The sequence below is a fragment of the Macrobrachium nipponense genome, chromosome 40 (assembly GCF_015104395.2).
Source record: "Macrobrachium nipponense isolate FS-2020 chromosome 40, ASM1510439v2, whole genome shotgun sequence".
NCBI lineage: Eukaryota > Metazoa > Arthropoda > Malacostraca > Decapoda > Palaemonidae > Macrobrachium > Macrobrachium nipponense.
In genome coordinates, this window is record NC_061101.1 from 37894938 (window position 1) to 37910766 (window position 15829).

The window sequence follows — 15829 nt, forward strand, 5'->3', positions numbered from 1 at the left end:
TTTTCCAAGGAGGTGCTGTTTTGGTTTCTGTTGGGTTGTTGTGACGGTGGTGTTGGTGTTCGAATTCCCCATCAGTTCTGCTACTAATCTTGCTCCTGCATATGTCAAGTTATTTGTTTCTGTGATACTGGTGGTGTGTATTAGGCCCATTATTCATTGACCTCACTTGTTTTCTCCCTTAATTAATTCTTGGTGTTGTAGGCTTTCATGGAGGGGATCTTTGTTCTCTCTGTATCTGGCTCCATCCATTGTCTAATCTTTTCTACCATTCCGCCTCTCTGTTACTTCGTCGGTGTTTCTTCGTGTGTCGTTGTTTGATACCTCATCCTCCCTGTCATCTTCTGTGGCATCGTCTCTCAGTTCGTCTTCGTGTAATTCGTTGTCGTGGTACATTTCCCTTTCCAATTCTTCTCTTTCTGTTGGGGAGAGCCAGTTCTTTTTCTTTATGTTCCTTACTTGGTCTGCCAGCCTCTGCTCTGTTTGGGGGGTGTTTATTCCTCTCATTCCAGATGTTGACCAATCTTCTTCTATATCCTCTCTCCGTCGGGTTGCTTCTGATGTAGCATCTCCATATTTCCTTATTTTCTTCTCATGTCCATTTCTTCCTTTTTGCCTCTGTAGCTCCAATCTCAGGCTGTTGATTACTCTCGTTGTGGTGTCAGTTGCTGGATGACGACCTCCAAGTACCTGACCGTCTTCCCCTACAATTGGGTTGAATACCTGGTTGCCGGACGAGGCTCCTCTGTTTTGCCAGAGGTTCCATTTACGTCGTTGGTCGTTTATTGCCTTCATTTCTTTCCATCATTGCTGAGTTTTGCTATTTAACCCATAGCTGGACCCTACCCCATCCAGGGATAGGTACTCATTTACAGCTGAGTAGACTGAGGAAATTATGGTAAAGATCCTTTCCCAAGGAATCAAAAAAACACAAAAAACAGGGGGGGGGGCCCCGGGGCAGGGGGGGGGGGGGGGGGAAGGGGGGGGGGGGGGGGGGGGGGGGGGGTGGGGAAAAAAAGCGGTCACCCATCCAACGACTGACCAGCCCCAATGCTGCTTAACCTTGACTTAAGTCTATTGACGACCTAACCCACTCCTCCACGGCGCCACATATTATTATTGATTATTATTATTATTATTAGTTATTATTTACTTATTATTATTTATTATTTTATATTATTATTATGATTATTATTACTATTATTATTCGTTGAATGGAAAAAAACTGAGGATCTGTGCACAGTATCTATATTTACAATAGGTAAAACATAAACTTTATCCTGTTTTCCTGTTCTCGTGCAGAAAGGGAAACTTTTCCCTAAATCTCTCCTGCCCTCGACCCAGAAGGATCTCCAGCCATGTGATTGCTCGTTCTTGCTCTCGGGGCATTACTGGAACTCATGTGACCAAATCCTTAAATCAAAGAAACAGTTTACTTAATGGGAAGACAACGAATCTTAATCGTGTAAGGATACAACAGAACCAGCGTTGCTGATCAGAAAGACTGTTTAGAAGTAGACGAATAATAAGAAAGACTCAAGTTTGTTCCTGTGGTAATTGCTTCATGAAAGTTTATCTCTTAATGAATCGTAGATCCCTGTATTCATAAAAAGATAAAACGCTACGGTAATTATCAATCTCATTTAAAAGCTGCAAATTCTATAAGGGATTTTACCTTCCTTTATTAAAAAAAAGTATGGTATAGATAACCTGCAACGTTATGATCTTGACAAGGTGACATAGAGAGCTTCCTTGTTAGATGTGTGTGTGTGTGTGTGTGTGTGTGTGTGTGAGAGAGAGAGAGAGAGAGAGAGAGAGAGAGAGAGAGAGAGAGAGAGAGAGAGCAATGTTAATAACACAAAGAAGAATATTATCTTTTACATAGGGTAATTTTGTATGAATGAACCAACTTTTATACATCATAAAAATACACGCAAATATTAGAAAATGATATCAAGACTATAGTTGAAAAGGAGATTAAATAAAGGGATATTCATAAAACCAGTCTATTGTTTCGCCGGCTTCCTCTGTAATGTTTTGTAACAGAAGTGTTTTCGTAAGTCGTCCCTGATGAATCCTATTTACGCATTTTATGTACGCATTTCGGAAATGGTTTATCAACTCAAAGCCAAGAGAACACGGATAAGAGAGAGAACAAATCTATGGTCAATGACTAACATACAGTCCTTCTGTTTTCATTTTCATAAATGAACGGTTATAATGTCTTGAATAAGAGAATTTTATTTGTTCAGAGGTAACCACAATCGAAACCTTTGATGCATAAAACTTTCATATACTTTCAGGGCAGTATCTTAAATACTTTTACGATGCCACGTTCAAAATTTAATACTTGCATCAAATACTGCAATAAATAAAAACGCGATACACACGAAAGTGGAGGAAAAAAAAAAAAACTCGCTCAGCGGTCATAAGAACGAAAAAAGTGAATGGCTACTTTTCCCATCACCGCAGACTGGTTGAATGACCTTGACACTGACATTTCGTCTTCGCTTGTATGCATTCAGACCAAGAACTCGGACATCGCCCCCCCCCTTCCCCCCCCTCCCCCACATGCCCTCTCCCCCACCCCCAACGAGATTCCTTCTTGCGATAAATCAAACATGCAGTGTTTCTGGCCCCAACTCAGCCTCAATGATTACCTCGGTGGCCCCATCACTTCTCTCTCTCTCTCTCTCTCTTTTTGGCAAGAATGACAATTATAAGTGTTTCGACTCTCGTTTGATAGATCATTATATATTTTTTCCCTCCCAACGCCGGAATCATTTGCACTTTCTACTTCACTGCACACACCATATATATATATATATAGATATATATATATATAATATTATATATATATATAAAAGTATATATATATATATATTTATATATATTATATATATAATATAAATGTTGTTTTCAGTAATATTAATGTCAAGAGTTTAGTAATAAAAATTCTCCTAAAGATCTTCCAGGCTGCATATATGAAATTCCTTGCAAAAAGTGTGATAAATCTATTACGGACAGACTGGCAAATCTCTTTCACAGCGTCTTAAGCAACATCAATATTCTGTGAGAACTGGGCAAATATCGAATGCATATTTGTACATATGAGAGATTTAGACCATCCTATTAACTGGAGTTCAAGCAAGAGCCTTAGTCCCATGTAATGACACAGTTAAAAGGAATATCATTGAATCTTGTTTTATCAGTCAAATAATAGAAATGTTCTAAATTTTAAGTCTTGGTTTATTTAAACTTGATGCTTTCATAATGATAAAAGTTGTAGATAAATATAAGCAACAAAATAAATATATTCAGTTTTTACATGTTTTGGACTGTAAAGATACTTTGTAATTTCGGTTAGGGTCAGAATCTGTTTAAGTTTGTGACCGTGTGATATCCGATAATCCTGGATTATCCCTTTTAATTTTTTACCCTTTTGATAATTAACCATCTGGTATTCCTGATCTTGTTGTACCTGAGGCCTTCCTCTCCGATTGTACTTTAGTAGCTCCTTGACGATGTCTGAATAAGACGAAAGCGCTTGGATTCCTGACTATATTTCCCGTGGTATTCGCTTATTTATGAAGTCACGTGCATCTACTGTGATTTTTTAAAGCATATATATATAGACATATATATATATATATATATATATATATATATAATATCATATAGATACTGTTATATCCATAATATATATACATATATATATGTATAATATATATATATATATATATATATATATATATATATATATATATATATTCTATGTTTTAACTTAATTTCTCAATGTGAGAGAGAGAGAGCACTCAAGTATAATCAAGCAAATACGTAAGCGAGTGAACTTGTGTGTGTGAACATGGCGAATTCTTCTTCTCTTGGACGGTTATTCCTCGTGAGTGTTGGGATGGTTGACATTATAAGTCATTAAGTGAGGTGTTTGTCTGAGGTAGGAGGCGAGGAACTGAGTTTTACTCTTCCCACTGCCTTTTCTTCGATGGCCACTGTCATCAGCTCACAATTATTCGTGGCTGGTTGAGATGTTGTGTAGCTTTTTCCCGGTTTGCAAAGTAAAGGGAACCATAACTGCCTCCACACTGTTTTGCAAACGAAAGAATTTCATCACCAAAGGGCCTATTTATTTGTTTGTCTTTAAAACTTAAGCCGAAAACCCTTATGGATAGACAACACACTATACATAAACCCAAGAGGACTCGAAAGAGATATCAGCCTACAGAGAGAGATGCAGTCATAGGACAAGGTGCTAAATAGGTAAATAAATATGAAGGAAGAGAAAATGAAACCGATAGACCGAAATTCAGGAGACGTCAGCATAGAGCAAGTTTATGAAGTTTTGTTTCAGAAGAGACTCGTAAAAAGCAATTATTAAAATGAAAGAATAAAGAAGAGTCGAGATTACAACTTTATAATATGAAAATAAGAAAATTTGAAGAAAGTTTCAAGACAATAAAGCATTTTATATATTAATTAACGGCTGTTGAAAGGATACGGTACAGACGCTCTACATCAGGATAACGAGAGGTTTCAAGACTCATAAATTGTACCAGACTGACCTTGCTTGAATCTACAATGGAACAATTTGTATTATAATTTTTATTGTATTCACGTTTTATTGTGTACACATACTGCGACAACAATCAGAGCTGCATATCACTTGTGTCAGAATTTCCTGAAGACTACCATACTCGAGAACTACTTATTTACATGGTCAGAAATGCCAGTGACAGGACACAGTCTGGAGGCGGAGGGAATTCAAATATTCCATAAGAAGGAAAAGTAGGAAAAACATTCCGTTGATTATCTGTGATAAGCTGAGAACTGATGGGGCCATGACACTTCAACCTAATGAGCTAATTTTATTTAGGGTTAAATGTATAATGTATAACCCTCCCGGTTCAGAACAGCCAATATTCCTTACAGTTTTACATTGACTCTCCTCAAAATGCAGCGGAACTCTTAAGAGCCTAAGAAGCTGCACTGGGGAAACAGTTCATGTTGGTTATGGTAAATCTCTCAGTTGCAATGCGCTCCAGGATACAACGTTCAAGTGGGCGATGGAAGTCCTTCCGGGAGAAAGTATTGCGCAATTTGCTTCGTCGCCACTTTGAAATGCTTCTTTAGTCGAATTTTTAGCTCTTTTTGACGAACTTTCAATACCGTTTCTCTTCTTGAGAGATATGAATGTAACCATATCTGTACAGAAACATTAGCCTTTCCATTATTATTACAATAAATAACAAATTAATATGCATGCGGAAATTAAAGTAAGCTTGACTGTACCTTCAAGTAAGAATCTCACCGTGGAAAACCATGTTAAAGAGGTTACGTAAAATTCCACGCTTTGGAACCGTCGATTATACGGTTACCATATGGCCTCGGCAAATTAAATGTGGTTATCATATGACAGCAGCCACAAATAATGGCACAGTTATACCACATGAAGTCAGTTAAGTTACACAAAACATTGACTGAGTATGGAATGCTAAGCGTCCACAATAACATCACAAAACAAAACCTTATAATAATAAAATAATAATAATAATAATAATAATAATAATAAAAAAAAAAAATAAAAAATAATAATAAATAATAATTAATAATAATAATCAATAATAATAATAATAAAAAATAACCTAAAAGACACGAAAGAGGTCCTTTGTATCATGTCCCTCTATTGCTTAAATCTCCGTCCGCAATAATTAAACTCCCGATGAGAATAATGAGTCTGGAAATGATTCTGTAATTGAATCAATAAAAGCACTTAAACAATGGCTGCGTGCCAGCGCCACTCAAAACCCCCTTTTATGGAGTATGCTTTTGTTATATTCACTGTACGGCGATTGAAAGAAAAAAAAGATGTAACAGACTGGTACTGCATAATTGGTGTTTGATTAAACAGGACATTTCCAGAGGAGCATAAAAGACTAATAACGTGCAGCAGTTATCTTCATTAAAAAATTCTTTTCCATAAGAGTAAAAAGGGGCCGAGGAAACTATCCCTGATATTGGTTGGGGTTTTCATCAACTGCATTCAAGAGGAAGGTAAAAATTAAAAAAACACGGTGATGCGTAGTTTTCACTGGCGGGTCCAAATCCAAAGATACGTCGAGCTGCAACGGTTCACTGATTGTGAAGCCATAGGTAGACTCGTGACGTTTAACCATTTTAAAGTGAAAAATAGATAGATATGCTGAAGGCCCATTCCCATTATTTTATCTTTTCCAGCTCCTTTCGACAGCAATATCCTTTGTCACGCAACATCTGAGTTCTCACTCTCTTGTTCTTGGTTCTAACAGCCCTCAAGACACTCGGAACCTGGACGGGAAAGGAAATGGAACCAGTGAGAGAAACACCCATTCCTGTCTGTGTGCACGACACAGAAATGGGTTTTTAAGGGAACAGACTGAAAACAACATACTTAAGGAGACAAACACGAAAAACTTGGGAACCTGAACTTTCAAAACTCACTCGGCGCTTTGTCAAAGAAATAAAAGGAAATTTTGTAAAGGTTTCGGAAGACGAGATGTGAATTTGTATTTACATGAATGTTTTGGGGTGAGACAAATAATGAGGAAATGTTATGTGTAAAGAAAATGTCATCTAAAATGAAATTATGGCTTGAAATAAAATTTAAGATTAAAGACGATTCGGCTTAAAGAATACATGACACGGGATAACGTTACACGTGGGTTTACATAAATAAAGGCGAAAAGGATTCAAATCAATGAAGGTCACAAGAAGTAGTATAGGCGGCTTCGCAAACCTTCCGTTTCACTTTCTTCGCAACGTCTTAAATATTTGCATTTCTCTGGTCTGACTCTCATAACCTTCGCTTTTAAAAGAAGCGGATTTATTGTTTTCTTGGTGGTCGGCCCATCCTGTTTTTCCTTTTTACTCTCTCTCTCTCTCTTCAGGCCTGGGCTATATAACGACATCTGAACCGTCCGCACCATCGACCTTCTCATGAAAATGATCGATGGAAATTTGCACATGCAACGAACAGCAGGAAACGCCACCAGACTTGTTGACCTCAGCAAAAATGAGACGACCTATTCTTAGGAGACGCCGGAAGTTTTGTAATACCGAGGGAGGAGGGGAGGGAGGGGATGGGAGGGGAGAGGCGATTCGCCAGCAATCCACCGTCTCCCCCACTCTTGTTTTCTCATTCCATCATGCAATGCTCTGACACGAAGAAATGCAGATTGTTGGCGTGTCTGGAACCATGTTACGTAGGGCCTACACCTCCCTCCTCCCTTATCTTTCTACAGTCTGTCTCATTATATTTACATCAGGTGTACAAATATTAAAAAGAAATTTAATTTTTTGACAGTCCAGCCATTAGACTATTGATAGTTTGAGACCATTACATATGAGAAGCGAGAAAAAGTGAGAGAGTGAGTAGACTATCTTCCTTTCTCTATTGATGCAATCGCGTGTCTATGCAGTTCTGTTTGACCCAACAGCGTCCTCCTCAAACATCCACTGCGGACATCATAAAAACCCCGCAGTCTTTATTTACTGAATCTTTAATGCAAGGTACGATTATCTTTGCACACCATTCTATAGCTTACTTGCTAGTGCGTACACCAAGTGAACATTGACCTACCCTTTGTTTTATTTGCATATTAATATAATATAGATATATATCATAATATATATATATATATATATATATATTACTATATATATATATATATATATATATATATATATATATATATATATATATATATTATATATATATATGTGTGTGTGTGTGTGTGTGTGTGTGTGTGTATGTGTCTTAGACTTCCATGGTTCCTACCTAGTCTCACGTAGCAGGCACGAGTTCAATCCCTCGGAGAGATTCTTCCTCAAAAATACTTTGTGTCTCTGTTGACCTACGCAATGAATTATGTACCTAAAGGTTAGATGACTGTGGTGTTGAAGAAGCCAGGATGGACACGGGCGTAGCCGGAAAGGTAACACCTCAGGCAAATAGATGAGGAAAAATACACAAACATACACAATCGCATGCATATATGTAAAAAAAAAAAAATAATAAAAATTATCCCTTCTTCATAAAAATATATAAAAAAAGAAAAAAAAAAACAATTTACAAACATAGCAAGTGAAAAATGTAGAACATTACTGAATACGATAACTTTACTATAACTCCTTCAAGTCAAATCTGGGTTGATCGATCAGCGGGCAGCCACTTTATCAATCAAATAGTGAAGTTTAAGAGTACAGTACTTGAGAACGCTTCACGTTACACGCTCTATATTATATATATATATTATATTATAATTATATATATATAGATATATTATAATATATATATATATTTTTTTTTTTTATAAAAACGTAGTACATATATATATATATATATATATATATATACACACACATATATATATATATATATATATATATATATATACACACACACACACACACACACACACACATATATATATATATATATATATATATATATATATATATATATATATATATATATATATATATATATATATATATATATATATACGTATAACTTTGAATTCTTACTGGAACTGCTTGATTGCACTTGTACAGCGCTGATTAAACGCTGCGTAATCATCTCAAGACTCCAACAAGAACCGCTGAGTATAGCAAGCGTTGGTATGTTACAAATTATGTTCATATACCTTTTATATATATATATATATATATATATATATATATATATATATATATATATATATATATATATATATACACAAAGTTTGTGGTTTGGCCTCTTCACAAAAGCTTTTCAGTCTCTGGTTTCAGTTCACTCGATACAGGTTAAATTTTCCTTGCTTTTGCACTTAGAGACGGGCTGGCTCGTACATCCAGCAAATAAAGGACGAAGTGGGAATGGGTGTGTAGCCCTCAAACTCACGGAAATGAGTTTTGGGAATTGGCAAATGAGGTCTGGAACTTAACATCTCAGGGAATGGATGCCTGAGAACACTTGCGTAAGTGTGAAACAATTGACAAACTGATAAGGTGATAAACAAATGGAGACGGCGGAAAAAAACATTTTATAGTTAATAATACATAAGTAAGCATGTAAAAAGAGATGAAAGGATTTTTTTTTTTAGAGTCACTGGTTAATTTTGCCGAGGGAGACAAGGATGTTGCCATCCCTGAAAGTCGTTCACTATTTTATTATTATTATTATTATTATTATTACTATTCAACTATACACCCTTTCCCTTTAGGGAGGAAATGGTGTATATCCTAATCAATCAGAAAACATCTGAAAAGCTATTTCTATTGATTCTTAGGATGCATGACAAGTAAAGCTCCACTGAACGTTGGCCCGGCATTCAAAGAATATCTTCAGCAAACCACCTTTCCCGCACGAACACAAATAATTACCCAATGGATCCCAGTGTTTTTATGCTCTCAGCAGCGGAGGGGTCGTGCTTTTTCAACCTGCCTCTGCTTGGCATATCAGGCTTACATGAAACGTGATAATGGATCTTCACGATATTCTTTTGGAAAGTCGAGATTTGTGGCATATCACACGTCTGTTGGATTGGGTCCCAAAATTTGGTTATTTTTTTGCAAAATATTCATGAAGACTAATTACCAGGTTATTATCATCAAGAAGTCATTATGGTATGGTCCGTTGTCCAAGACCAACAATTTATTTGGTACATATTCCCACAGGCATAAGTACATTGTTAATAACTAACGAACGCTGTGTTTATTATATGCATAGCGAAAAATTCTTTGTACCGTAGCGAAAGCAAGCTAATAAACGTCTAGTTAGACAAGGCATGAAAAGCATTTTCGACATCAATGTTTTTGGCTGGAAAACATACGTCAAAACATTCTGAGGTGATCACATTTCACTGCGTAAATATATTTACTACAGCATAAATACAAGAATGGATAACATTTATCAGACGTCTCGACATCACAAATAACAATGAAAATTATAAATCATAACTGACACTGACTCCATGAGAATTATATAATTGTTATCCATAAAGGTACTAGAGAGAAACCTTGCTTTCCCAACTGCTCCTGGGGTATATGCAAACATTGTTTCAATGGATTTCAACATTGTGTCAATAGATTTCAATATTAACATTTCAGTGTCAGAAACTAGCATCCTTTTTCAAGTGATACAAAATGTAGCCTAAACCAAAGTCGAAATGAGTGATGTCCATAGACTTCCCTTCCCAGAAAAAGACTAACCTGAATTTTAAGTGGAGGCACTTCAAGGAATTTTGGGGAGACGGAAGAGAGCAGAAAGGAATTCCAGTAATGAAAAGTGAATGGCATGATTGAACCGTTTCAACGAACAGGAAATGTAAATTAAACAAGGTCAGTAAATCATATCCAACAAAACGGCGTGAAGTAGCGTGAAATACTAGGAGGGATAAACATGATTATCGTTGAGGTAACGAGACTACTACAAAAAATACGCGCATTTTGGTGAGCACTTTCAAAATAAAGTGCAAATAAAAAAGCATGCACTTTCCAGACAATGCCTCATTACTCATGAGAAAAATGATCACTAATGATGATTCACTTCGCCCGAGAATGACCTACATTCTGAACCTCAAGGACTAACCTCTAATGCACAAAAAGTGTGTAAATAAATAAACATTAACTATCACGGCTTCTACGACCTTCGGACAATGGAGCTGCGGTAGTACCGCGGAGGGGTGCGTGGCTCACGAACGTAAAATTGAAGGACGTCAAGAAAGGATAACAATGGGACCTTTTAATCCAAGCGGTCAACGAGGGAACCGAGCGTCGATAGTCTCAAGGCGATGAGAGAGAGTGATTGATCTGTTGCGGGAGAGATGAGTGGCCCCAATCACTGGCCCATGATCTGACTCTAAAGCTTGCTCACACGCACATCTGTCTCATTAAAAAAAAAATCACTGGAGAGAAATTTTGATACATTTAAAGACAGTTCCATTAGTCGCTTCAATCTTCATACATACACGCGCACACACACATATATATGTATATATACTCATTCTGCTTGTCACCTTTTACCAGATATGTGGGTAATCGCCATAACCACAATATACTATTAACTTAAAAAGTACCTTCTTTTTGATATCCGGATGCGAGTTAGAATTCTGCTATGGAGTCAAAATTTCGTCATAATATAACATTTGGAACTCGGGCTTTGTAATGAAAAGCTTAAAAAATAAATAAATAAGTAAATAAAAAAGGTGTAAGGAATTCGAGAACTTGAAAAGGAATCGCACTTATTGTAAAATCCAAAAACATAATTTATATATATGTGTGTGTGTGTGCGCGCGCGTCTTTAAAAAAACCTCTATAACCTCTATATAATCTTCATAAAATTAAGCAGTGTTCTCCGGCAGAAAATATGCAGTATATTTTTTCTGAGATGGATGAAATTACCCTAATTTATATTCGTCTCTATAAGCATTTCCGGCTCACCAAACTATTTCTGATATTCACTCTGACCGATTCTATTTTCCTAACTTCTCCATTAGCCCGAAGACATAACGGAAAGATCCTGTCCGTGAGGAAAGAATGGTCGCAATCTTCTAACGATGAACACACGCACTCACAGGACACAATCACGATTGACAAGGGCAACACTAACCACCGGAAAATGTTTTGTTTTTAGTTACAGATGAAATTTTATTAGGATTTTGAGATAGCAACTAGTAGCATCATACAATTCATAACAAACATTGCAGAATATAATTTAATGTGTTCTAATCTAAAAAGATAGACTGCGTGGGCAAGATCATGCAGTGTTTTTTATCTGCTATAATACACGACTAACGGTGGTACACCAACTCAGTACTAAAATTGTTAACCCATGTCGGATAATATCAAGCATGATGGAATGTTAATCCCACTGGTTACATTCAAAATGTTATAACATTATACTGCATGACAAAAGATAACTACTTACTTATATGCTCTATCATTTATATATATATATATATATATATATATATTATATATATATATATATATATATATATATATATATATATATATAACTGAGTCACGAACGTTTAGAACGTGATAAATGCATAAATAAAGGTTCGTGACTTATACCTTGAGCTTTCGTGACTATAAAATGCCTTTTTGGCACTTTGGAGGCAACTATCAATAAAATACCCTGGGTAACAATTCTCGTGTAATTTCATAGATGTTCTGAATTTCCTCTGCTAAGAATTCAGGATCACAAATTCTATATGCTCGCAAAAACATCCCTGAGAAGACTGATCGTTTTATTTGGGGTGATGGCTGGAAAAATTATGAATGAAAGCATTCACTGCTGTTGGTTTCCGGTATAATTTAAATTTAAATCCGTTGTCGGTTCTCATAACGACTGTGTCAAGAAATGGTATGGTTTTATTTCCAATTTGAACTTTATGGATGGAACCAGACCATTCAAAACTTCTAAAACTCCAAGGGGTTACGATCCCGTGGCCACAGGCATATTATGTCGTCGACGTATCTGACCCATGTTAAAGTAAACGTAATGATATTTGGTAGGTATCTGACTTCGTAAAATTCCATATAGATATTTGAGAGAGTTGCAGATAAACAGCTTCCTATTGCCAAACCAAAAATCTGTCTATAAAAACAACCATTAAACGCAAACGTATTATCAACTATGCAGAACTTTATCAACTAATAAAAACATGATGGGAAATAGGAATATTTATGTAATTAATTTTTTCTTGTAGAAACTATAGCAGATCATCAATGGGTACTTTCGTAAACAATGAATTGACATCAAAACTAATCAACCTGCAATTTGCATCTTTAACTTTCATGCCTCTGATACATTTCCTATGAACGGATTTAACAGAGCCTAACCATTCTGGCAAATGATAGGAAGCCGAGCCAATCGAACTGATAATGGGTCTGATTGGATATCCTTCTTCATGAATCTTTACTGTGTCATACATATACAGAAGAGTGGCATTAACGGCAGAGAATTTCTTGGATAGTTCATGGTGGGACTTTAACAAAGATTTCACCATACTATTATAATGCTTATTAACTTTATCGGCGAGGTGTCTTATTAGTTTTTCAGAAGTGTCTTCATCGGATAAAAGTTGATTAACCTTTTTAATATATGAATTCTTACTCAAAATAACAATGGAGTTTGACTTATCAGCCTTAGTTATATTTACATCTTTATTACCTGTTAAGCTTTTAAGTGCCATATGGAGTCTCAAAGGTATAGTATGTCTTAATTTTGAATTGCATACAGCATATACACATCCTTTTGCAATAAAAATATTGTCAGACTTTACTTTTTCATTTTCTGTTTATTTTTCTAAATTTTATATACGTATCTAGATAATATTATATATATATATAATTATATATATATATAATATATATTATATATATATATGTGTGTGTGTGTGTGTGTGTGTGTGTATGTGTGTATATATATATATATATATATATATTATATATATATATATATATATATATATATATATTAAAATATAATATATATAGATTACATATATATACTATATATATATGTTAATATGTACATGATGTTTAGGGAAAAAACTAAATATACACAGGAGTATGTATATCCTTGTTTATTGATGTACTGGACGTGATGAAGTTTGTCCACAAACCACAAACCAGTAACAGACAAAAATAATCATACGATGCATAACCCAACAAAAGCCAGAAATGTTAGTATTTAATGAGCAATATAAACAACTCACATTACACTAAAGCATTCGAACAAGACAGTTAGCCTATGGTGCTTTCAGAAGGTTTCTGAATATATTAGTTATAAAATGATGGAGAGACGGAGAATAGCACGGCTGCCCCACATACGCCCGCCAAGTCCAGCTTGGAAAAAAGTTGAGTATATCTTAGTTTAACCAGACCACTGAGTTGATTAACAGCTCTCCTATGGCTGGCCTGAAGGATTACATATTTTGACGTGGCTAAGGACCAAATGGTTACCTAGCAACGGGACCTACAGCTTATTGTGGGCTCAGAACCACATTATATCGAGAAATGAATATCTAATCACCAGAAATATAAATTCCTCTGATTCCACGTTGGCAGAGCGGGGAATCGAAATCAGGACTACCGAATCGGTAGGCGAGCACGCAACCCACTCGTCTAACGAGGAACCAGTCCAGCATGGAAAACATTACAGGATGGTAACCTGCCGCTTTTACTATATGATTCGGGAAATACGGAAGAAGGCAGAGGGTCCCAAATTTCGAAGAGACTGACATGGATGACTGATCCTCACGATTTACCCTTGCGTTGACGACTTTCTCTAACATCAATCAGGCTGTGAATCGTTACTACGTGTACAACCAAGAAGAGAAAGTGGTGGGGGACACAATGGGCTTCTTGGCCGCGATATTAATAGACGAAGTCACATACAATACGATGGAGAAGAATTATTGTTATTTATAAATGACAAGTTTCCGGAGTTTGACGAAAGGAACACATTCAAAACTAGCAAAGTCTGTTGGGTAACAATGAAATTCAAATGTTCACAGCCACTTCAATCACAGGATAGATAGTCACTATCTTCCACGTCCAGTTTTATAAAAGTTTGTGTTAAGGTGACTGTATTGTTAAAGAGCTTTGTTCAAAGTTTCGGAAAATCGAGAACACAAAGCACTAAAGTTGACCATGAAGATCGTGCTTTACCTGGTTTGTAAAGAAAGCTTTACTCGTTGATGATAAAATGAAATCTTGGGGCACAAAGATCTCATGCGAGATGATCTGCTAAATCTAATACTCTAAAATTATCAGGCCATTTATGATTTCCTGTAGTTATATGTCATTTTCTATTCTCACAATGCAATGAATAATCACAGTTAAATATTACATACACACACACACACACACACACACATATATATATATATATAATATATATATATATATATATATATATATATATATACATATATATATATTGTGCGTGTGTTTTATTGAAGGAATTATAAATAATTTACTGAAATAATAGTAATAATAATAGTACCTGCTATTATCATTATTATTATTATAGTGAACGCCAAATTTAAGAGAAAAAATAACTTAGGAATATGGTAAAAGTAGTCACCAGAAAACCCCACTCCTCATCGCATTTTCTGGAAGACGCTCATCAATAGAAGTAGCACATTTCCATTGATTGCGACCGTCGTCGTCGCCGGTAACAGTGGCGTACGAGCGTCGATTATATTTACGAGGTATGCGCTCCGCTTTCAGCATAAGTCATTCATGCAGACACGGCGTTTACGCACGGAGACGCCTTAGTCATGATATTTTACCGTTTCGTCATACTACCGCATCGCGTGACCTCCGCTTGTTCTAAATTCGACATAATGGCTTCGAAGGACATATAATGTGTGTGTGTGAGAGAGAGAGAGAGAGAGAGAGAGAGAGAGAGAGAGAGAGAAATCGATGCAAAATGAGGCTACTTTAATAGTTGCTGAGAATTGGCGCTTCCGAATTTCTTGAATAGTCGGGATCAATACTGCGTAATGGATCTATGCCACCATTAACGTAATAGATCAGAGAGAAACATGGTTGCTATTTTCACCACTTTCGTCCAATACGGTTCCTTGGTGACATGATCAGTATTTGTAAACTAGTTTAGTATAGTGTATATATATATATATATATATATATATATATATATATATATATATATATATATATATAAAGGTATAAGCCACGAAGGAAAAATAAACAACGGAGTTTCTGTAAGATCTTTCGACTCAACGTCCTTTACTCTGCTGAATAAAGGACGTTGAATCGA